Genomic DNA, 22,377 nt, shown 5'->3' on the forward strand with positions numbered 1-22,377 from the left:
CACAACTAGAGAATGGATGATGCAGAGGCATGGGGAGAGGAATACGGATCACCGGATCCAGTTGAAATGGTGGCATAAAGACAGAAATAACCCTGAGAGACATCTGGCAAATGTCTGGAGACTTTTTTGTTGTCTCAAGGGGGTGGAGGATGAGGGGCTGGGCCTGGGGCTGGGGGTCAAGAGCGAAAGGGGCATCAAGTGGGCAGAGAGGCCGGGGATGCTACTAAACATCCTGAAATGCATGGAATTATCGTTAAAATGTAACAGTGCCATTGTTTGCGAAACCCTGACTGGAGTGGGGCAATAGTGAGTCATTAAGGAAATTAACATCTCACCCCTTGAAAGGAGGAGGATTGTGGTCAGATCGGGAAGGAGCTCTGAAGAGGCAACAGGAATCTAGTCAGCAGATCGGACAAACAGCCTGGGGGCAGCTAGTGCTGAAAAAGCCACGGGACTTCACGGAAACTCTTGAGAGACCAGCCCTACCGGGGAGGTAGGACTAGCTGTCCAGCCAGCAGGAATCTCAAGGCCATCATGTGGCTCCAATTAGTTCCTAAGTGGCTGTGAGCTCAGAAGCTCTCCCCAAGGTCTGAGCCCAAGACCGGAGGTGGTGAGTAGCCGTCTTGTGTTTTGTGGCTGCAGCTCATGTTGTTGTTTTAAATATGGGGGGGGGGGGCCCAGTGGGCAGAGCGGGGGGCCAGAGTTCTGGGCTTCTCTCCCTACGGTGGGGACTGAAGTGTGCACACGGCGTCCCATCCTGAATTCTCAGGAACTGGGGTACGTGGCGGGGGGGGGGGGGGGGGGGGGGGGTAGCGGCTGGGCATCATGTCCTGAACACAAGGCTGCGTGTAGACAGCCCTCAAGGAGGGTTTATTAAAGTGTTCACGAAGACGTGGAAAAGGTGAATTGGTGATAAATTAATGACACTTCAGTTCTGTCATCTGTAAACGGGGGAAAGTAAGACGGCGAAGGTGGTCGTGTGAGGCCAGTGGGGTGATACAGTAGCATGATTGAGAAAGTCAAGCGTCCTTTAGAAAACCCCCCGTGTGGGGCACCCGGGTGGCTCGGTCGGTTAAGCGTCAGGCTCTTGATTTCAGGTCAGGTCATGATCTCACAGGTGGTGGGTTCGAGCCCTGCGTCAGGCTCCGCACCTAACAGCGTAGTACCTGGGTGGGATTCTCTCTCCCTCTGTCTCTGTTCCAACCCCCACTTGTGCTCTCGCTCTCTCTCTCTCAAAATAAATAAATAAAAATAAATAGCACCCCCCCCACACACAGATGCTACTCTCCTATGGGTTTTACACCCCAGAGCATGTTTCCAGGACAGCATTAAAAACAAACAAACAAAAAGTCACAGCAAAGCAGGGCCACACCGAGATGGAAGGCAACCAGCACACGTGACCGAGGGCAGCAGAAGCAGGTGGGACACACACGTCGGTGGTCGGCCACAGGGCACTTTAAGGGAAGGGGTCAGTGAACCGGGAGAAGAGGTCCTTTGGGTCAGGAGTGCATGTGCACCCTCTTCAAATGTGTGAGTGTCTGTCCCGGGGAGCAGAGGTAGCCTTGATCCTCGCTGCCCTTAGATGCCAAACACAAAGCCCAGCGAGGGACAGACAGAGAGGCAGATTTCAGCGCACCTAGACATCCTGGGAGGGAATTGGCGTGAGCCGCGGGGTCCGTGGAAAGAGCACGCAGCCTTGACTCTGTTTTCTTTGGCAGGGTGGTGGGGACAAGTTATTTCAACTCTTTGAGACTCCATTTCAATATCCCTTAAACAGGAGCATTGTAATTCTTCCATAATACTAGCAATCATGGCAAAAACATTCGTACTGTATCTTCTCTGTGCCCCGGGCCCTGTTCTCACCTCTTTCCGTGGAGTAACACACTTGCGACTCACGGCAGCTTGTGATACAGGTGCCACTATCATTGCTGTAGTCAACAGAGAGGAGGCTCAGAGAAGGGGAGTGGCCAGGGTCACACGGCAAGTACGGGGTACAGTCGTCATACAGGGTACGATCTCTGTAGGACACGGGGTCTCTGCAGGACACAGCATGGAATGTGGCTCTCCTTGATCTCCCTCCACCTATCAGATGTCAACCAAACCGCAGTGTGTGTGATTATCAGCGTGCCGTGATGACACCGTGCTGTGCAGTTTCTGGATCGGAATTGAACAACCTCAGCAGTCTGAAGGTGCGGACAGAAGCCAGCGAGTTGGCGTAAAACGGAGATCGGCGGCAACGCCATTCTGCACTTACTCAGATTCAGTCACCCAGACTCTCACTGCACTGCTCGGACCGCTTCTGGAATGTTCCGGTCCATGCTGGGGGCTCCTCTGTTGAGAGGCATCCCAACAAGCCGATATCTACTCGGTGAACTGACGAGTGAGATCACGTCAAAACAGAGGATGTCTGTTGCATGGGAGGTCACCAGGGACAAATTCATAGATGACAGATTGCAACAGAGTATTTGTAATATCTGAAACTGACGTGACCACGTGCACCTTTGGGGAGCAAACCCCTCTACACAGTCGAAAATCCACGTATGATTTTTGACTCCCTCCCCCCAGTTTAACTACTGATAGGCTACTGTTGACGGGAAGACCGATGGATTCATAAATAGCCCATATTTTACATGTTATACGTGTTTTATGCTATATTCTTACAATAAAGTAAGCTAGAGAAATGTTACTAAGAAATTCACAAGGAAGAGAAAATACCCAGCCCCATAGAAGTCCACTCGCACAGTTCAAACCTGTGTTGTTTAAGGGCCAGCTGTATACCCACAACGCACAAGGGACTTCTCTGGAAATTACCAAGAAAGACAGGAACGACTATGGAAATGGACTATGGAAACGACTATGGAAATGGAACGACTATGGCAAAGGATCTTGATGGGCAAATCAGAGACGTGGAAAACAGGAAGCCTGACCAATGCTTTGAGGAGATGCCGCTGGGGCTAATTCCCAGAGGCTTGCCTGTGAAATCAGTGCACCCGTTAGACGGGTCGTGCTGGGAGCACGGGGTTGACTCACTGCTGAGTCGAGGCCCTCGTGTGTGAGGCACAGGAAGGTCTAGCCGCTTGGGGCGATGCTTTCTCAGTGGGCGATGCTCAGTGTCGGTGGGGATGTGGGCTTGGGCACCCACCTCCCTGGAGGTGGGGAGGTGGCTGGGGCAAACTTTCTCTGGTTAAATGTACTGGGTGGCTCAGTCCGTTAAGCATCCAACTTCAGCTCAGCTCATGATCTCAAGGTTTGTGGGTTCGAGCCCTGCATCGGGCTCTGTGCTGTCAGCTCAGAACCTGGAGCCTGCTTCAGATTCTGTGTCTCCCTCTCTCTCTTATTTATTTATTGAGAAAGGGAGATAATGTGAGCAGGGGGGGGCAGAGAGAGATTGAGAAAGAGAGAATCCCAAGCAGGCTCCACACTGTCAGTGCAGAGACCAACGCAGGGCTCGATCTCACAAACCATGAGATTATGACCTAAGCTGACACCAAGAGCTGGACGCTTAAGCGACTGAGCCACCCAGGCGCCCCTGACTTTCTAACATTCCGACTTCAGTTAAGATTCTTACCCAACCGTCCATGACGTTTTGCGGAATACAAATTCCTAGAAGAAAAATAACCAGTGGCATATATTAAGCCCAGTTGCCAAGCACGACGCTAAGGATGTTACGTCTGTGTCAGGTAACCCTACAGCAACCCCACGAAGCAGGTAGGATGTTTATCATCTCCGCTTTACCGATGAAGGAACAGAAACCAGAGAGGTTGGGTAACTTTCCCAAGGTCACACAGCTGGACTATAAACCCAGGCTGTCTGAGTCCAGGCTCCACACTTCCAGGAAGCTGGACTTAGTCTGGGAGGCCGTGCAGAAACCCTAGCCTGGCGTGGCCCCTGCTCTTCTCCTGGCTAACTTCATTCTGGATGGATCAGTGAACCACCCTGGGCCTTGGCTTTCTTGGTGTCTGCGGTGGATTGAGACGGTGTTCCCTCCCGCGGTTGTTATGAGGTATAACATCTGCAAGGTAGTCAACAGATGACTGTCATCAATGTGTCACTGTTGTTGCACTGCTCACGTGTTCCCTCGAGGGGTCAGGGCCCAAGGTCCTGGAACGAGCGTGGGATGCTGTGTTCCACGTGTGGGTCCATTGGGGTGGCTAGAGGATCCCCAAGGAGCGAATGTTGGAGGGAGGGTGGTGGCTGCATTTAAGAGGGAAGAAAAGGCTGGGGCGCCTGGGTGGGTCAGTCAGTGAAGCGTCCGACTTCGGCTGAGGTCATGATCTCACGGTTCGTGGGTTCGAGCCCCGTGTCGGGCTCTGTGCTGACAGCTCGGAGCCTGGAGCCTGCCTCGGATTCTGTGTCTCCCCCTCTCTCTGACCTTCCCCTGCTTGTGTTCTATTTCTCTCTCAAAAATAAATAAATAAGCGTTAAAAAAACAAAACAAAACTAAGAGAGAAGAAAAGGAGGGCTGAGACGCTGGGCCCTAGCAAGGAGACTGGGTGAGTTCAGCTGATTGACGTGGGCCCAGAAAGTCCAGCCAGGGCCCTCGCCGGCCAGCCGAGCACATGTGAGGCTCTGGATGCCTGAACAGGGGAGGGAAAGACATCGGGGAGAGGCAGCCCCCAGGCTTTGGCACCGACAGATCTGACTTAAGAGTCTCACTTCATCTCGGCCCGCGTCTGACCTCGACACCGTCCTCAGGCTTTCCTTGCTCAGACACGGGCTCTGGATGGTGCCCTTGCAGAGCGCTTGGGGACTGGGTGACATGAGCTCAGGCATACAGGGTGCCTGGCAGGTGGCCGTCACCACCCCGCCTTCCCTGCACGTCGAGAGCCAGGGACGCAGGGGCCTGAGCGCAGCTGGCCTTGGCCCCGGGCTTCCCTCGTGACCGCAGACAAAGGGTCCAATTCGCCTTCTTGGGTTTCCTGCTTTCTTCTTTACAAAAACAGGAAGGAACACTGCTGCTGTCCCTTATCAAATCCCCCACATGGGTTTCAGTCAATGCAGCCATTTCTTACAAGAAAGATGTAGTTTGTTTTTGTTTTTTGTTTTTTTTTTAAATCTTGACTCTTAGAAGATCAAAATGGCTTTTTTAATGAAATGTTAAAATCAGAACTGGGAGAAAATAGCACCAGACAAAAGAGGGGAAACCTCTAAAATTTGATTTCTTTCCCTGTGTTCCCGTCTTGCTCTCCCACCAAAACCCAGCGGAAGAATGGACCCACGTTGTGACTGACCTTACAAATGGGGTCCCGGCTCTCTTGGGAGCCCTTGCAGCCTCCCGGGTCTCTCGGGAGCCCTTGCAACCTGTCCCCAGGAAGTAGCTCGTCTTTGATTTTTATGCATGTGCATTTCAGTACGGGGAAACAGAAGGAAAAGGGGTAATCATGAAGCATTGTGGGAGGTAAGCATTGGGACCGGAGAGGTTGTCAGACATTAATCGGACGGGCTGACGGGCTGGGTTCCCCTGCATCCTTCCCGGGCTTCCGAGTGGACAATTTTCACGGGAGGAATCAGGATATAATTTCCTGGCTGAGGACCTTGGCTGTGCTCTCAGTGCTGCTCCAACCTCCGGATGAAATTGCCCTGCCGGTGATTTCCAGGCAGCGGATGGGAGCAGACCCTGGCAAGAATTTCGTCTCAATGTGGGGTCCTCGCCTGGCAGATTGCCTGTCCTTCCTCTGCCCTCTGGCGCCGCACTTACCGCGACTGTGTTTGACTTCACGAACCGGTGTTTTGGAAACGTGGGTGTAAGTGCTTGATTCTCACGGTGTGGACTGGTGCTGTCCGTACCAAAGTGCTGCGCACGAACGCACTCCAGTCATAATAGTACAGCTGGCCGTTAATGCGCCTTTAGCGCTAAGTCAATGAGCTTTTGTTGGGCCCTTTCTATGAGTCAGCCACCATGCTGACTGTTGGGGGTGCGCTGACAGGGACAGACACACAGTCCCCGCTTGGGGGAGATAGCAAACATCAGGCGACAGACAGAATGATCGTAAAGGGTGACAGACACCCGGAAGGACGCAAACCAGGGGCCGGATGGAGAGACAGACGGCATGGTGGCAGCGAAGGGGGTCCTCCCAGTGCGGGGGGAAGCCGGCGGTGACCCCACAGGAGAGGTAGCTGAGAACGGTGGCAGCCAGGGGAGAGGAGAGGTGGAGGTGAGAGACAGGTTGGATCTAGAACCAGTGCGTGTTGCTGATGCACGGTGAGGTCGAAAGGGAAGCGAGGAAGAACCAGGACGCCACCAAGGTTTCTAGCTACCCAAGGGAGCTGGGAGAACTGCATCCTGAGACGGGGCCACGGGGGGCCCAGAATGGGGGAACGTTTAGGAGAGAAACTCAAGAGTCTGTGAGTCACCCAGGTGACGAGGTCCAGTGCGTAGCTGGACGTGTGGGTCTGGAGCTGTCAGCCTACAGGGGCCTCGACCTTCGAGGTGCATGTGATCTGGTGGGGATCAGTGTTTGTAATGAACTGTAGCATGCACGACAAAGCCGAGACTTCCATTAGGCAGAAAACCAGGCGAACAGAGGGACACCCGCCAACCCTGTAGGGGGGGGTGGGTAGTGTAAGGAAAGGACACTTGGACGGAGTCATGAAGCATGAGTACATGGAGAAGGCATTTAGGTGGAGGGACAGCCTGGGAAAAGACTCATAATATCTAGAGAACGGTGAGGAAGTGCCTGGTGCCGCGTGGGTGGGCCGCCAGGAAACAGGACGCTGGAGAGTTACGCAAGGGCCGCCTGCCAGAGAGCCTCTTAAGCCATGCCGTGTGCCCCGACCTTGGGCCACAAAGTAGATGACCAGATGCACCACCTGAAGTCCTGGCAATGGACGCTGTCCTCCAGTCATTATCTTTCCGGCCCCCTCGGAGTGGCTGCAGGTCAGCTGTAGACCATTTGGGCTTGCCCCCGGGCCAAGCTGATGCACCCGCGAGCCGAGCTCAGATTACTCTCTCGCTCTGTCAGCTGGCGCTATGGGCTGAACGCTCGTGTCCCCCTGTTGAAGTCCTGCCCCCCCTGCAACGGTATCTGGAGACAAAGTCTTCAGGAGAGTAATTATGGTTAAATAAGGTCATAAGGGGTGGGGAGGGGCTCTGATCTGATAGGACCAGTGTCCTTAAAGCAGAGACACCATGGAAGTGGTCCTCTCTCTCTCTCTCTCTCTCTCTCTCTGTGCTTCTGTGCTATGTGAGGACACTATAAGAAAGTGGCCATCTGCCAGCCAGGAGGAGAGCTCTCACGAGAACCCGACCCTGCTGGAACCTTGATCTTGGACTCTCCAGCCTCCAGAGCTGTGAGAAGGCAAATTCCTGTGGTTTGTGTCACTCATTTATGGTATCGTTGGCCAAAGGTGTCCGCTGCAGGAGAAGCATCAGCTGAGGGAGAAGCATCAGTGCCATAGAGGCAGATGACCTGGGGCCTGGGGCACCTGTTCATGCAGTTTGCAGGGCTCTCTGGACCTTCAACTCCCTATGTTCCACTTCCCAGGGCCTACCCGATCCTAGCAAATGTCAAGGTCATGAGTGGCCACATGCTCAGATGGCGTGGCATCCTCAGATACAGTTTCTACTAAGGCCCGGCAGCATGCCGGGAGCTGTTTTCAAACAGTGCCCAGTCCTCTGCTGTGGATGGCACAGTCTTGCTCTAGACTCTTGGGGGTCTGCACCGTGCCTCTCCCGGTGGGGCCTGCAGGGTCTCCATCTGACATCTTTCCCCACAGATGCCTGTGGTTCTGCGGGATCTACTGGGCTGGACAGCACAGGGGCGAGGCTGCTTATGCCTCTTCCCGGACCCGTACACGGGCTTTGCCTACCTTGGGGTCCCACGCAAACCTTCCACATCTGACACATAGGGGGAAATCATATCCCCAGTTGTGCAACGTGTGCCTCTCAAACCTGGAGAGGTTGAATGTCTTTCCCAGGGGTAGGGGATAGACGTGCAAGACTCTGTCCTTTACCCGAGAGAGGATTTTCCAGCATGGTCTCCACCAGTGGACCCCAAAGAGCTTCACTGATGTGACCCTTGGCCCTTTGGGCTCTAGGCCTTTGGGATCTTGTCTGGTTTACCTCCCTCCTACCTTCCAGAATGAATATGCTTTGCCAAAGCACACAGAATTAGTACTTCATGCTTTTCAAGGGCACTTAACACAATGCCGTCGACATGGCAAACCATTGCCATGTCCCGTAGGATGTCCAGATGGTCTAGGTCCCTTTGCGCTGCCGTCACAACAACAGAAGAATGAGTAGAGCCCTAGAGGAAGGCCATACGTGGGTACCATCTTGTCCCATGTGGATGTAAACTGCTTCTGATCGTTCTCTCTCATCAGCGTAGAAAAAGATCTAGTTGCCCACGAATAGCTGCATTCAGCATACTCAAAAGCATCCACACTAGAAGACTCACCATATCAGTCAGTAACTACAGCTGGGCATCTACTACTGGGTTAAGTTCCCAAAGTTCCAGGGTCTTTTGCTCTGACCCGTAGAGTTCTGGTGGGGTCAGCCTGGTGAATCACGTGGGGATATCACAGGGACCACTACTCCTGGATGCCTCAATACTCTGAGGGGGGCGCTGACCTCTGCAAATAATAATCTAACACATTTTGTAAACAATGTAATATTGTTTCTCATTTACTATCTTGGCACGGGGTGGAAGTTCTCGGGCTTTCTTAGGCAATATCTCTCACTCTGCAGGTCAAGGAACCAATGTGAGAGTTCTTTTCCAGGGTCTTAGCGTGTCTTTCCTAAACACATTCAGGACCCAGGGAAACGACTGCAGGGTGGGTTTGGTGACTCAGTGTACCCACTATATGACATACCTGGGCCGGAACGATACTGACTACTTGATTCCTGTATAGCTGATTCTAATGGGGGGCTGTGACCATTAGAATAGCAGTGCCAGCCCAGAGCCTGTATCCAATGCCTGGTGGCTAATTTGCCCCAGTGTATGGTTACTTGAGTACATGGCCACAGAGTCTTTGGGGGATTAAATGGGGGAATCCGTACCATATCCACCTGCCGTCCCACCTGAATTCAAGGGAACCTGCTCTTTGTACCCTTGTATCAGATAGTCGTTGGCTGAGTCTGGGGGCCACCACAACCATCTGCTGAGAGCAAGGGGCGGACAGGGAGGTTACGGGACCAAGGAAAGTAAAGGAGGCTTGACAAACACTATGGAGAGTGAGGTGCTGGGAGCACCACCCCTGTTTGAGCATGGCGCCCTGCCCTAGGGACTGAATCCACAGGCCGGCTAGCCCATCCGTGGGGCAGAAGAGAAAGTGGAGACTTAGCCACCCAGGCTTGGGGTTCTGCCAGAAAACGGTGAAGGCAGACAGGGAGAAGTATTGTTTAGGACACTAGTATGGGACGTTGAGTTCAAATCTCAAGTCTGACTCAGACGAGGACACTATAGAACGGGGAAGGCTGCCGGACCTGGAAGAAGCTGGTGACCACGGACTACGACAGTCAGAAATGGAGCAAGATGAACGCATACTGGATTCGCGTCCTGGGGCTGCCACAACTCTCACCATCCTGGGTCCAACCCTCCACCTGTAAGGCTCACCTCCCTTGTCTCCGCCCACTCTTGGCCCCATCGGATTCTGCCTTTACTTGAAAGGTTAACACGTCGTCAGCATGGACTTCTTTGGCATTCATGCGGACTTTTAAAAAATGTTGCATTAGATATTTATCTTGATGATTGAGGGTTTTGGTGCCTCCGGAGGTTTTGCTGCCGACACGAATGCCTCACCTACCTCACCCTAGCCCCAGCTCTGAGAGAAGGGGCAGCTAGAGAAGTAGAGGAAACACAAGAACACAGGATCTTGGAAGCCAAGGAAAGAAGGTTTATCAAGAAGCTGATACAACAGGATGAGGGGCAACATCACGTGAAACAAATCAAGCCGGACATAGAAAGTCATGAATTATAGAATCTCATTTCTATGAGCTGTTTGTAATATTGAAAAAGGGAAAACAACATACCTGACCGACTGGCTAAATGACATGTGGTCACCGAAAAACTAGAAGCTAAAACAGCCATTGAAAATGATGCTGGGGATGCCTGGGTGGCTCAGTCGGTTAAGCATCCAACTCTCGATTTTGGCTCAGGTCATGATCTCACAGTCATGAGATCGAGCCCCGCATTGGGCTCTGTGCTGAGTGTGGAGCCGGCTTGGGATTCTCTCTCTCCCTCTCCCTCCGCCCGTCCCTGCAACCCCCCTCAAGAAACAGTGATGTTAATGAAGAGAAATCTTCTGGAATGTCAACTGGAAAAAGCAGGATGAGAAAGTATAAACAGAGTAGCATCAACTGTTTAGAATTCTATGCAAAATAGTTACATACACGAAGAAAAGAGGGCATCCTGTATGAATCCACTTCCATAAAACTCTTAAAAATGCAAACTAATCCGCAGGGACAGAAAGCCGATCAGTGGCCGCGGGGTGGAAGGATCACAAAGAGGCACCGGGCAAGCTGATACATATGCCACTATTTTAATGGGGTGATGGGTTCACAGATGTGTCAACATGTGTCAACGCTAATTAAACAGGTAGACTTAAAAATATGGTAACACAGTTAAGTATCACATTCTCCGTTTTACAGATGAAGACGTTAGGACTCAGACTTCAGGAACCTTGTACAGAGAGAGAGTCATGCAATTTGCAGAGGAGGAATCCAGACTTTACTCGCCCTCGTGTCTGTGCTCGTATCTGTTATGCTATCTCTTGGGATAATAACAGTAAACCCGGGGTGCCTGGGTGGCTGTCGGGTGAGCGGCCAACTCTTGATTTTGGCGCAGGTCATGACCTCACAGTTCGTCAATCGGAGCCCCACGTCGGGCTTGGTGCCGTGCGGAGGCTGCCCAGGATTCTCTCTCTCTGCCCCTCCCGCCCCACTCTCAAAATAAATACATAAATATTTTTTAAAAAAGCAAAACAGTAAATGCCTCTCACCACCGGCTGTAAGGGATGCACAGATCCTTGGCAAGGCTCATTCTGGCCACCCCAGACAGTCTCCTGGGATAACGCTATCGATGAACGCTGGCTGTTGCTAGAGCTCATAACCCAATCCTTTCCACTGAAAGCCAGCAAAGAAGACTCGGTCCCTTAGAGATGGAGAAAGGATTTGGCCACTCAGGGCTTCTCGATGTGCATATTTTAGGAATGCTAAACTGCCACGGGTACCTGGCCTCTGCAGAGCCAAGTGTGGGAATATCTGGTCCAGAAGCTTGTCCTAAATGAAATCTCTGCTATTTGCAGAATCGCCCCTTTTCTGCTCTCATCACTGCCTCCCTTGTGATTAAAAGTGCCCATCAGTAAAGGATGAGACTGCCATCATAATTCCCTCCCCGAGTCACTGGGCTCAGTAAGGCCTCGGTGCTGGCAGCGCCCGGTGCAGAGCCCTAGGGCCGGATGCAGGAGTCGTTAATTCCTAAATTGGCCACGTTGGACCAATCCAGGAAGCAGGTGACACTTGGATCAGGTGGGGGTGACCAGGCAGAGAAGGCAGAGGAAGTGGGCGGGTGCACACAGGCCGGGTGGTGTCACACACTCACCTCACAGAATCGAGTCAGTGGTGAGGGCCAGCAGGTGGCCTCTCATTCAGCAACCCCGATGCCCGGGTCCCGCTGCAAGCCTGTATCTGGGCTCAGCGGGGAAAGGCTGTCGCATTCATTAACGACGTCTGCCATGGCAGTGGGAGGGGAGAGTGACGGTTCAAAAACCCTGCATTTGCTGCTTCTTGGTCAATAAAGGCTAGAACTGGATGAGGAGGCCAGGTGGTGGAGGCTTGCACGGTCTGCTGAAGAATTTGGGCTTTTGGTGGATACCAGAGATTTTAAACTTAGCTTCCCCATTTTTATTTATTTTTTATTTGTTCATTAAAAAATTTTTTTTTTCAACGTTTATTTATTTTTGGGACAGAGAGAGACAGAGCATGAACGGGGGAGGGGCAGAGAGAGGGAGACACAGAATCGGAAACAGGCTCCAGGCTCTGAGCCATCAGCCCAGAGCCTGACTCGGGGCTCGAACTCACGGACCGTGAGATCGTGACCTGGCTGAGGTCGGACGCTTAACCGGCTGCGCCACCCAGGCACCCCTAAAAATTTTTTTTAATGTTTGCTTTTGAGAGAGAGAGAAAGAGACAGAGCACGAGCAGGGAAGGGGCAAAGAGAGAGGGAGACACGGAATCTGAAGCAGGCTCCAGGCTCCGAGCTGTCAGCACAGAGCCCGACGCGGGGCTCGAACCCACGAAGCGTGAGATCATGACCTGAGCCGAAGTTGGACGTTTAACCGACTGAGCCACCGAGGCGCCCCTAATATATATTTTTTGAAGTTGATTTTTATTTATTTTGAGAGAGAGAGAGAGAGCGGGAGAGGGGCAGAGAGAGAGAGGGGGACAGAGTTCCAAGCAGGCTCTGCGGTCAGTGCGGAGCCTGACGCGGGGCTTGAACTCACGAACCGTGAGATCATGACCTGAGCCCAAATCAACAATCGGATGCTGAGCCACCCAGACGCCCCTAGCTTAGCTTCTCTATTCTTAAAACAGAAAGTACCATATCCAGAAGATTTCAGGGTAGATACTGAGGATTTCTTGGAAAAGGCAAGACTCAGGTTGAATTTAGAGAGAGGACTGTGGTCCAGAGAAGCAGAGGGTGGAAAGAGCGTGTTCTGGAGGGACACGGTGTCCGCTGGGACGCGGTCGGAGACGGAAGGAGACTGTCGCGGCCAGGTAGACACGGGGCTCTGGCAAAGCCGGCTTGGTGTGGCACACTGGGGCTGGCGGACGGGGTGACGGGTTACAACCACACACCCGCCTTACTCACCTCATCGCTGCAAGACAAACAACCTTGGAATTTTCCAGGCATCTCGTGCAACTCAAGAGGCTCCAATCAGGTACAATTAGCCACAAAGGGCGGCAGTTGGCTTTTCACAGAGCATTGGACAAAAGGAGGAGATTGAGTTGGGTGTTCATCTTTGGCACTCGAAGATGATAAAGGAATATGTGTTATCAGGAAGTGGGGGTGGGGTGTGTGGGGGGGTGAGCCTTCCTCACCTGCTTCCCAGTGGCTGCCTCTGCATTTTAGTTCACTGCAGTGCTTGTCCTGCTCAGGGAGGTTCGAATTTTTCCTTCCCAAAAAGGGAATCGGGGCTCGGCGTGCTTATGTAACTTGCCCAGCATCACGGGGCTAAGTCATCAGAATTGGAACCGCACCCCCATGCCCGTGTGTCTGAAGACAAAGTCCCTGGGCTGCCCACCCTTCCCGGAGCGTTTGAAGGAGGACAGTGGGGTTGCTTCAGCACAGGCTGAGGGCACGGGCCAAACGGTGACCCAGCGAGGCCCGGCCTTCCCCGTGCGCCAGGCCACCCTCGGAACCGCCGTGCGAGTGGGTCGCTACTCCTGGCCTCACCCTGGTCTAAACCTCCATCATCCCTCGTGTGGACCAGCCTGGGTCTTCCTGCGGCCACTCCATCGCCATCCTCCCGCCTCCCCCCCAGTGCTGACACCCCAGGCCTGCCTGACCTGCCGACCTCATCCTCCCCCACAACCCCTGCCCAAGTTTGAAGACCTTCAGCCCTTTCCCACTGCTCTTAGGATTCAACCCCACTCGCCTAACGTCGTCTATTAAGGCAGGCCTGGCCCAGCCCCACGGTCGGTCCCTCAAACCCTCTCCCCCACCGCATCCACACATGTCAGACTAACACTCCTCAGCTTAGGTCAGCATCTCCTGCCGTGGCCTCTCCTACCACCTTATACCACTTTCTAGAATTTTCCATAATCGCACCTGAACATCTATTCAAGCGTGTGCGTGTTTAATGTCTGATTCCCCAGGATGTGTAAGGGCCAGGAAGGCAGGCCCCTTTTCTGCCTGGTTCGGTTCTGGGCCCATAGAGGGGGCCTGACACAGAGCGGAGGCTCACTTACATCAGTCCGTACCGTTGAATGAATGAGTGAGTGAATAAACAAATGCATGAGTGGGTGACCCTCAAACAGCACAGCTGCACGCCTCCTCTCCAAGACCCTGTTCTACCTCTGTTGAGGTATGCTGGAACATTCTCTGTCTGTGACTGTCCCCCACTCCCATCCACGGTGCATCCTAGGGGATAGGAATGAAGCCTTATTCATCTGAGTATCCACGGCTCTCAGAATGGAGAATGAAGTCGGCCTCAGAGTATGTGGTATTTTCCTCCCCCAGTTCTGGAACCAGCCACGGCGCTCTGAGTCATCTGTGTCTTTATTTCTAAAATGAAGTTCTGTAACATGACTCCCCTGATCCCTTAATTACTAGGGCTGATATTCTAGGCTTTCAAAACCAGAAGGATTCACTGTTTCCTTTAGACATGAGATCATTTTGGCAGTTCCTGTTAGGGTCCTACTGTGCCTGTCAACAGAGGCTTTGGAACCCCTCTGAGAGTCGACCTCCAAAACGCAGCTCTCTTGGGCCACCCCGGGAGCAGAGAGGCCTCCGCATTTGCTTTGGAAAATCCACAACAGCATCTCATTGGTCATTGGTCCTTAGTTGGTCAGGAAATCTGAAGCTAATTAGATTAGGCTCAGCAAACAAGGCAGCCTGTTTGCAAACTGCTTTCTTTTTATTTTTAAGAATTTTTTTTACATCTTATTTATTTTTGAGAGAGAGAGAGAGCGCGAGCACAAGAGGGGGAGAGGCAGAGAGAGAGGGAGACACAGAATCCGAAGCAGGCTCCAGGCTTGGAGCTGTCAGCACAGAGTCCGATGCGGGGCTCGAACCCACGAACCCTGAGATCATGACCCGAGCCAAAGTCGGACGCTCAACTGACTGAGCCACCCAGGTGCCCCTTGCAAACTGCTTTCTTGCAATTAGGCTTTGCCAGGAAAGGCAAGGTCATGCGCTGACCTATTAGCCACACAAGTGACTGAATGACGACAGATCTGATCTTCCTAATGCTGATTAAAAACTTGGCTTCTCAAATAGAGATGGAATTTTATTCCTTCTTTTCTAATCTTACAAGAAACCAGAAGGAGCTAACGGCAGGGGTGAGCATGGTGAAGATAGACTGGATGGGGGGTGCTCACGCACACGCACTTGACCCCGATGCCCAGCCTTTGGAAAGCCTCTTCCTCAGCTGCTGTCACAAACCGGTGCACATCTAGAGTCCCGACACCCCTCAGTCCAACGTCGCTGGAAGGCGGGTGGCTCACTTCTCTGCCCCAGACACAGCAGAGAAAGTGTGATGTTCCAATCCAGCCGCTGAACTAACTTCCCAGCAGTGGAAGAGTCGGGATTTGGGGTCCTGTAAGCCTCAGTTTCCAAATCTGTAAAATAGGGATGATAATGGCCTCCCGCAGCGAGTTGCTGTGGAGATCACAAGAGGTCACTCACATGATGGGGCCCGGGGGAGCCTAGTTCATGCGAGATGCTCAGTGAGAAGAATTCTGTCTTTCTTTGGACGTGGACCCAAAAGACCAGAAGGGCCTTTACATCTGGTCCAGGGTTGCTCAAAGCACGGAACTCAGGGTCCTTCTTGGTTGCCTGCTCGAGCATGCTTTTATTTACGTGTTTATGCCTATATTTTCATGCCTATTAGGTTGCTTGCCTATCATTGCTTCAGGCGGTGGTCCTCAACCACAACCACACCTTCCAGTTGCCCGGGGAGCCTTTAAAATGCTCCAGCCCACAGAGGGGCGTGGCTTTGAGATTTTATACAACATCCTGCGAGCACCGTTAGCGTGAACAGCCAGGATGAGAACGACTGGCTTAGGGCAAAGCTGGGTAAAAACTAGAAATAACTCAAAAGTAACATAGCATCAAGGCGCCAAGCTAAGGCTGAAGTCTGGGAAACACGAATCAGCCAATGGTTTGTTTGAAGGCCACGTGTTGGGATCATCTGCGGATGGAGGGGTTGGGGGCGCGCAGTGGTGCTTGTGAAGTTTCAGATGCCTTGTCCCCTGCCAGGTCCGTTAAGTCAGAATCGCGAGGTGTGGACCTGGAAGATCCGTGTTCCCGTCAGTCTGCCTGGCCCTGGTTCTCTGGAGGGCATTTGGGAGCTACTCATTTTGTGAAGGTCAAGGCCCCGCTCAGGAGGAAGGGAGGCAGGGCGTGGTCTGCCCGACAGTGGCGAGAAGGGGACGCTGACCAGCCAATGTCAGTTAGTCACACTGCCAACTGTAGGGTTGAGCCTACATTCACTGCAGGCAGCCAGGGGCACCGAGGCTGCGATTCTGGGTGCACTGGGGGGTTCTTTGGGGAAGGAGGGGTGGTGAGGCTTCTGAGTATGTCCAACCAGGTCCCTAGGACTTGAAGGAGACAGAGAGTGGTAGGTCCAGGAGGGTCCGTATGGCAGCAGTGTTTCCTGGGTGGTAACTTGCGGGTAAGCTTCGTGTTCAGACGGGTAGCGGGATGGTGAGTCACTCCCTGTCTAGAACCTCCAATATTTGCTGCCCAGAAGGCACAGGTGGATCATCTGGAGAATTCCATACCTACTCATCCCGCTCTTCCTGCAGCCTGGTCGCAGTACTCGCTGGGAGACTGTGGAGAGACCCAAGAGGAAGGAAACCCCTGCGTGCTGAGCAACCCCCCCCCCCACACCCGGCGAGGGTCTACACCAGAGGCCGCGGCCGAGCCACTTAGCCTCTGAGTCTCAGTGTATGCATCCCGAAAATGGGTTCTCACAGGATGGTCGGGGGGTTGGGATGCAAGAGTGTATCTCGGCCCCGGCCCAGGATAGGCTCCTGATAATAACACGTGGTTACCTGTCACAGGACAAACCTGGGGCATCCTGATGTCCACCTTTGCTTCTGCACCAAGCTCTGGCCTGGCTGCAGAGCCCAGCTAACTCATTTCAGGGGCTCTCTCTAATGCCTTTGAAGTGACCCTTTCAGAGGCGCCTGGGTGGCTCCGTCGCTTAAACGTCCAACTTCGGCTCAGGCCACGATCCCGCGCTTCATGGGTTCGAGCCCCGCGTCGGGCTCTGTGCCGACGGCTCGGAGCCCGGAGCCCGCTTCGGATTCTGTGTCTCCCTCTCTCTGCCCCTCCCCTGCTCGCACTCTGTCGCTCTGTGTCTCAAAAATAAATAAATATTTAAAACATTAAAAAAAAAAAAAGATGTTTTGTAAACAATGACCCTTTCCGTTCAACTCCGTTCAAGATACTCTGACTTGAGAGCTGTCCAGGAAGTGGTAGCCTCTCGTAGCTGGAAGGAAGCCAGCTGGGGGGGCGAGGTTGAAGCCTGTAAGAGGGACAGGGGGGTCCCCTGTTCCTTTGAGCATCCCTGCTCCGAGTCTGGTCCAGTAGAACCCCACCAGGCAGGGATGGTGGCAGCTCTTGACTTTATTCCAGCCTTCCAGCCTGGCGGGGGGACACTTGCCAAGGCTCATTCACAGGCTCACATTGAAAACAGCAGAGACAATGCAAATGAACTAGTAACCAGAATGAATAAAAATGTTATTGAATATAGCCACTTACTTATATACTTACAGATGGATGGATGGATGGATGGATGGACGGACGGGGGAGGATGGACTGAGTGTGACAACTTTAAGAACTGCAGACAGGAAGAGCCATGGGGAGTGTGAATGCCTCACTGGCATGGGAGAAGTAGTGGGGAGAGGCCTGAGCCGAGAACCAGGACGCCCAGTGTCGCTGTGACTCATTTACAGCCCAGTTTCCTCCCTGCCCTTCAGTCTTCTCACCAGTACACCGTGCGGGTCGATCCAGCCCACAAAATTCTGGGCAGGGTTCTCTCTGATGATGAATGTGAAGGTATTCTGTAAACTGCACAACTCTCTAAAACTGTGATTCTTTTTCCCCCCAGTTATCACTTAATTTGCATTATATCATTGGTTCCCCAAAACAATCTGTGCAACAGGGAGGAGCCTCCCCAAGTCCAGAAGGTCCCGAAGTCACACTCCCACATCGCTATGCGAGCTTTGCTTGATGGGGTCCCTTCTAGGCAGCCCAGCCACATTCCTGTAAAGATACAGGGAAAGTGGGAAAAGCTCCCATGGGAGACAGGAGTCCAGGCACTCGGTGAAATTCAGTCCTCTGTGCCTGCACCCTGTCTCTACTGGAAATGTCTGCTACAACCCTGTCTCCCTCTCCACTTGATGGGTCTTACTCATCACTCATTCATTACTTCTTAGCATATTAGTCCTGTTTTGTTTGTTTTATTTTAATGCCAGCGCCGTCAAATCTTCCCAGAATCAGACGGGTCATAACAACAAATACGTACGTGGAGGGAACCACCAAGGTTTGGGTGGTGTGGGCGGAACGGCATCTTCCAAAAAGACGTGTTGATGTCCTAGCCACCCCATAGCTCAGAATGTGAACCTATTTGGAAATAGGGTCAATCCAGATCTAATTGGTTAAATAAAGTCATACTGGAGTAGGGTGGGCGCCTAATCCAATATGGTGGATGTCTTTATAAGAAAAGGAGGCACAGGGAGAGGGCTGAGGGAAGACGCAGAGAGACCGAGGCTGGAGTTATGGCTGAAAGCCAAGGAATGCCAAGAATGGTCAAGGACACCAGACCCTAAGAGAAAGTCACAGAACAGATTCTCCCCTAGAGCCTTCAAGATGGCATGGTCATGCCAACACCTTGATCTCAGCCTTCTAGCCTCCGGAACTGTGAGGAAGTAGGTTTCTATTGTTTTAAACTCCCCCGTTTGTGGAATTTTGTTATGCAGCCTGAGGAAATGAATGCCCTCAGGAACTGAGGGCTCCGATGCCCAGCCCTGCCTCCACTGCACACACTGGCTGTGCATCCTTGGGCAAGTCCCTGGACAGCACATTTCCCGTCTGCAAAGAGAACGAGTTGTGTCGGATCGGTATTTGTCAACTTTGCCATTAATTAGAATTACTTGGGACGCCTATTAAAATTATAGCTGATTATTTTTTTTTAATGTGTATTTATTTTTGAGAAGGGAGCGCAGGGAGAAGGAGACACAGAATCCAAAGCAGGTTCCAGGCTCCGAGCGGTCAGCACAGAGCCTGATGCGGGGCTCAAACCCACGAACCATCCGATCGTGACCTGAGCCGAAGTCAGACGCTTAACAAACTGAGCCCCCCGCGTGCCCCTAAAATCACGGCTTATTAGTCAGACCCTTCCTCCGGATTTTCGGAATCAGCAGGTCTACGTTTCGAAAATCTATGTTTTTGAGAAACTCTCCAGGTGGTAGCAATGCCTGGCGTCTTGCTGTTGCTGCCCTCTGGTGTTCTAGATTTCTCAAGGGTCAAGCTTTGCCCCTTGACCCCACAGGCTCTAGGGTAAGCCTACCGTGGATGGTGCGTGTGGAAACCTGTGTCCGCGTCCGCGTCTCCAGCACATTGCCGGGAAGATGGCCAGTGTGCCTGGGTGGGGTGTGGGGGGGGGTCAGGCACCGATCGAAGGGCAAATCATCTCTCCTGCAAACGTCCTGCTCTGGGAGGTGCCATCAAGGACCCCACTTGCTTCTCTGGGACGATCCGTCATCCTCCTCACCCACTGACTGTCCTTCTGCTGGAAACTCCTCTGCTTCACGCGCAGGGAGCTGTCCCTCTGGGCTGCCGGGGAGTGAGTCTTCGGTGCGTGCGTGTGTGTGGCTATCGTAACACACGTTGTAAGTATTGTAACTCGTCCACATGGCTCCACCCCTCCCTGCCCTCACGTCATTGTTCACATGGGTACCTTCCAGGTGAGGCCTTCCAGAACCATCTTTTTAAAATTTGCAATGTCCCCCCCCCCACACCCACAGCCCTCCATACCCCCTACTTTCTGTTTTTTCCATGGCACCTATCCAAATCCAATAAACTAGACTTGACTTTACTTACATGCATGGTCTACGATCTGACTCCTTTCCCTAGAACGTAAGCTCACGAGGGCAGGAAGTTTTGTCCGTGCGTTCTCATCGCTCCATCCGCCGTGCCTGGAACAGTGTCGGGACCCCGGCACATGCTCCCGTCAGTGCCTGCCGAATGAATGACAGAGCCTTCCCCACTGCTGTGTGTCTGTCTCCCTCCTCCGAGTGTGAATCCCTTATAGGAGGGGCTTTATCTGATTCGTTTCTGTACCTCCAGCAATTAACTCAGGACCTGGCTCTTAGTACGTCCTCGGGAAGCCTTTGTCGAAGAAATGAACGAGGAAATGAACGAACAAATGAGCGCATGAGCAGGGTTTGCGTGGCCAAATGCAGCGAAAAAGTGTCCATTTGAGGCCTCGCCTGTGGCTGCTTCTCAGGGTGGAATGAGCCCCCGACATAGCCTCTGGCACATTCATAGCCCCAACAGGTCATGCAGGGCTGTAAAGGTTGAACTAAGTGGTCAAGTCCGGCCAGCCTGGGCACAACAGTGACGTCAGCGGGGGTGTCAGTCCTGCCCCTGCCCCTTCTCCCTTCGCCAGATGGAGCACGTGACTTCCCCTGACTTTGTGCAAGAAACTGGCCTCTTGGCCCCAGCCCCGCGGAGGGAGAGCCTCTGTTTGCTCAGCTGTCCCCAGCAGCTGCTTCTCAGGGAACAGAGAGACAGAAAAGGGCACCAGCTTCAAGTTCACCGTCCACGCCCTGTGTTTCCTGGCCCAGCTGCACGTGGATGTGCCATTTTGTGTTTTTTTCCCCCCGGGCCCCTCGCTCTGGCCCAAGCTTTGGCAGACCCAGGAGAGCCACGGTCCGCCTTGGAAGGCTAAGTTGCTTGTGGGTCTCTCTTCCAAATCCACTGCTGCTTCTCCAGCCTTAGAGTTGTCACAAGCCAGGAAAGGACCGCCTGCCGGCAGGCTGCAGGGTGAATGGGGGAGTCTGGGCGGCGCTCCTGCTGAGCGGGCGAGGTCCTCTCTTGCTGCAGAAGCCGCTGGGGTCCATTCCCTCTCTGTGGTGCGGGGGCATGGGCCCTGCAGACTTCTGAGCAGGGAAGAGTCTTTGCTGGTTTGGACAGAGGGTGAGCCTGAATGGTCCATGCACGACCTCAGCCTGCGTGCGGCCAGGCCGGGAGAGTGGGGCCGGCAGCTGGGGCTCCAGGGTCAAGGGGATCTCAGAACCCTCATCCATCCGGCTGGGGGGGAAAGGGCCTGTAATCTTACCCTTCGAGGTAAGAGCCAGGACAGGAGACAGATTCAGAACGCTGCTAAGCACACAATTCAAAGGAACACATGGCTTCTCTTCATTTTTTTTTTCTGTTTAGGCTTCCTTAGAAGTTAGTTCATTGGCTTCATTCATTCTTTCCTTCACAGAAACAAAGCGGCCTGCTCTATTCATTGATCTGTTCATTCCTTTAAGTAGCATATTGGTTTCCTCCCATTCATCCTTCTGCTGATTAATTCATTAGTTAATGAATTCATTGGAAGTATTTATCGAGCACCGTGTTTCAGAATGCATTCTAGGTGGCAGGCACAGCAGTCAACGTGACTGGGTGGCTGGGCTAGGGTTTCGGGAGCAAACAGAACCCACCCCAGACAAGTCTAGGGACTTACCAAGGTGTGGGGAGGGGTAAAGGAACAGATGGACAATGGCCGGGCTCTCCATGATGCTGAGGCTCACTCTGGGCACAAGGCAAGGAGGTGGTGTTGAGAAGGAGGAGGGCCGTCTCCACTTGGGGAGGGTACAAATGTCGCCAGAGCTGCTGAACTGGGGGGACTGGGCCGCAGGGGAGATGCCCGACCTCCTTGTCTTCCCACCCTTTGACTTCCTGCCCACACCTCCCTTGGGCCGATGGCTTCTTGCAAGGGAGTCAGCCGATGCTGTCCGTTAGGGCCGGCGTCCCAGGGCAAGAGCAGGACAGGGAAGGTAGGAACTAGAGCCACGGGGGCAGGAAGGGTGGCCAGCACATGACCCTATCCCAGCTCTCTGGGCTACACATTCTAGCCGGAGGATCCAGGTCAACGAACAGGTAAATACTCATCGGACGGCGACTGGAGCCCTTCAAAAGTAAACCAGCGCAGGATAGATGGGAGATTATGGGGGTGATTAATCACGAGCTTGCATTTTATATCGGGTAGTCAGGGGGTCCTTTCCAACGACCCCTGTTGGGGTGCAGACCAGAGCAAAGTGAGCTGTGAGCCCTTTGCAGATCTGGGAGGTTGGGGGGGGGGGGAGATGTTCCAGGCAGAGGAACAGCAGGTACAAAATGTCCTGAGACAAGAGTGTACTAGAGCCAAAGGGATCCAGTTGGCCAGAGTGGAGGGGCAGGGGGAAGAGGGAGGGGGGAACAGCATTAGCGCGAGTCATCAGAGTCAGAGGCTATAGCATTTGCTGAGGCCTGAGGACATAATCCTGAGCTGAGAGGGTCGGAAGCCATGGGGAGGGGCATTTTCTGAGCACAGGAGGGAGGAGATCCAACCTACATTATAAGGAGCTCTTGGCTGCTCTGTGGGGAAGTGGGGGGGGGGGCAGGGGCAGGGGCAGGGAGAGCAGGCTGGAGGGGAGGCCGAGGCAGTGGCTCCTCCCAG

The 22,377-nt window shown here is 53.2% G+C and overlaps 1 protein-coding gene across 1 annotated transcript in view; it reads left to right on the forward strand.

Moving 5' to 3' along the window:
* Positions 1-373: 373 nt before the first annotated feature.
* SLC2A9 (solute carrier family 2 member 9) overlaps positions 374-22,377 on the forward strand; it is a 256,488-nt gene continuing 234,484 nt past the window's right edge. Inside the window, exon 1 of the mRNA XM_030314204.1 lies at positions 374-610. The gene's annotated coding sequence lies outside the window, so the exon portion shown is untranslated. The remainder of the gene's footprint in view (positions 611-22,377) is intronic.

This window comes from Lynx canadensis, chromosome B1, assembly GCF_007474595.2.
Source record: "Lynx canadensis isolate LIC74 chromosome B1, mLynCan4.pri.v2, whole genome shotgun sequence".
NCBI lineage: Eukaryota > Metazoa > Chordata > Mammalia > Carnivora > Felidae > Lynx > Lynx canadensis.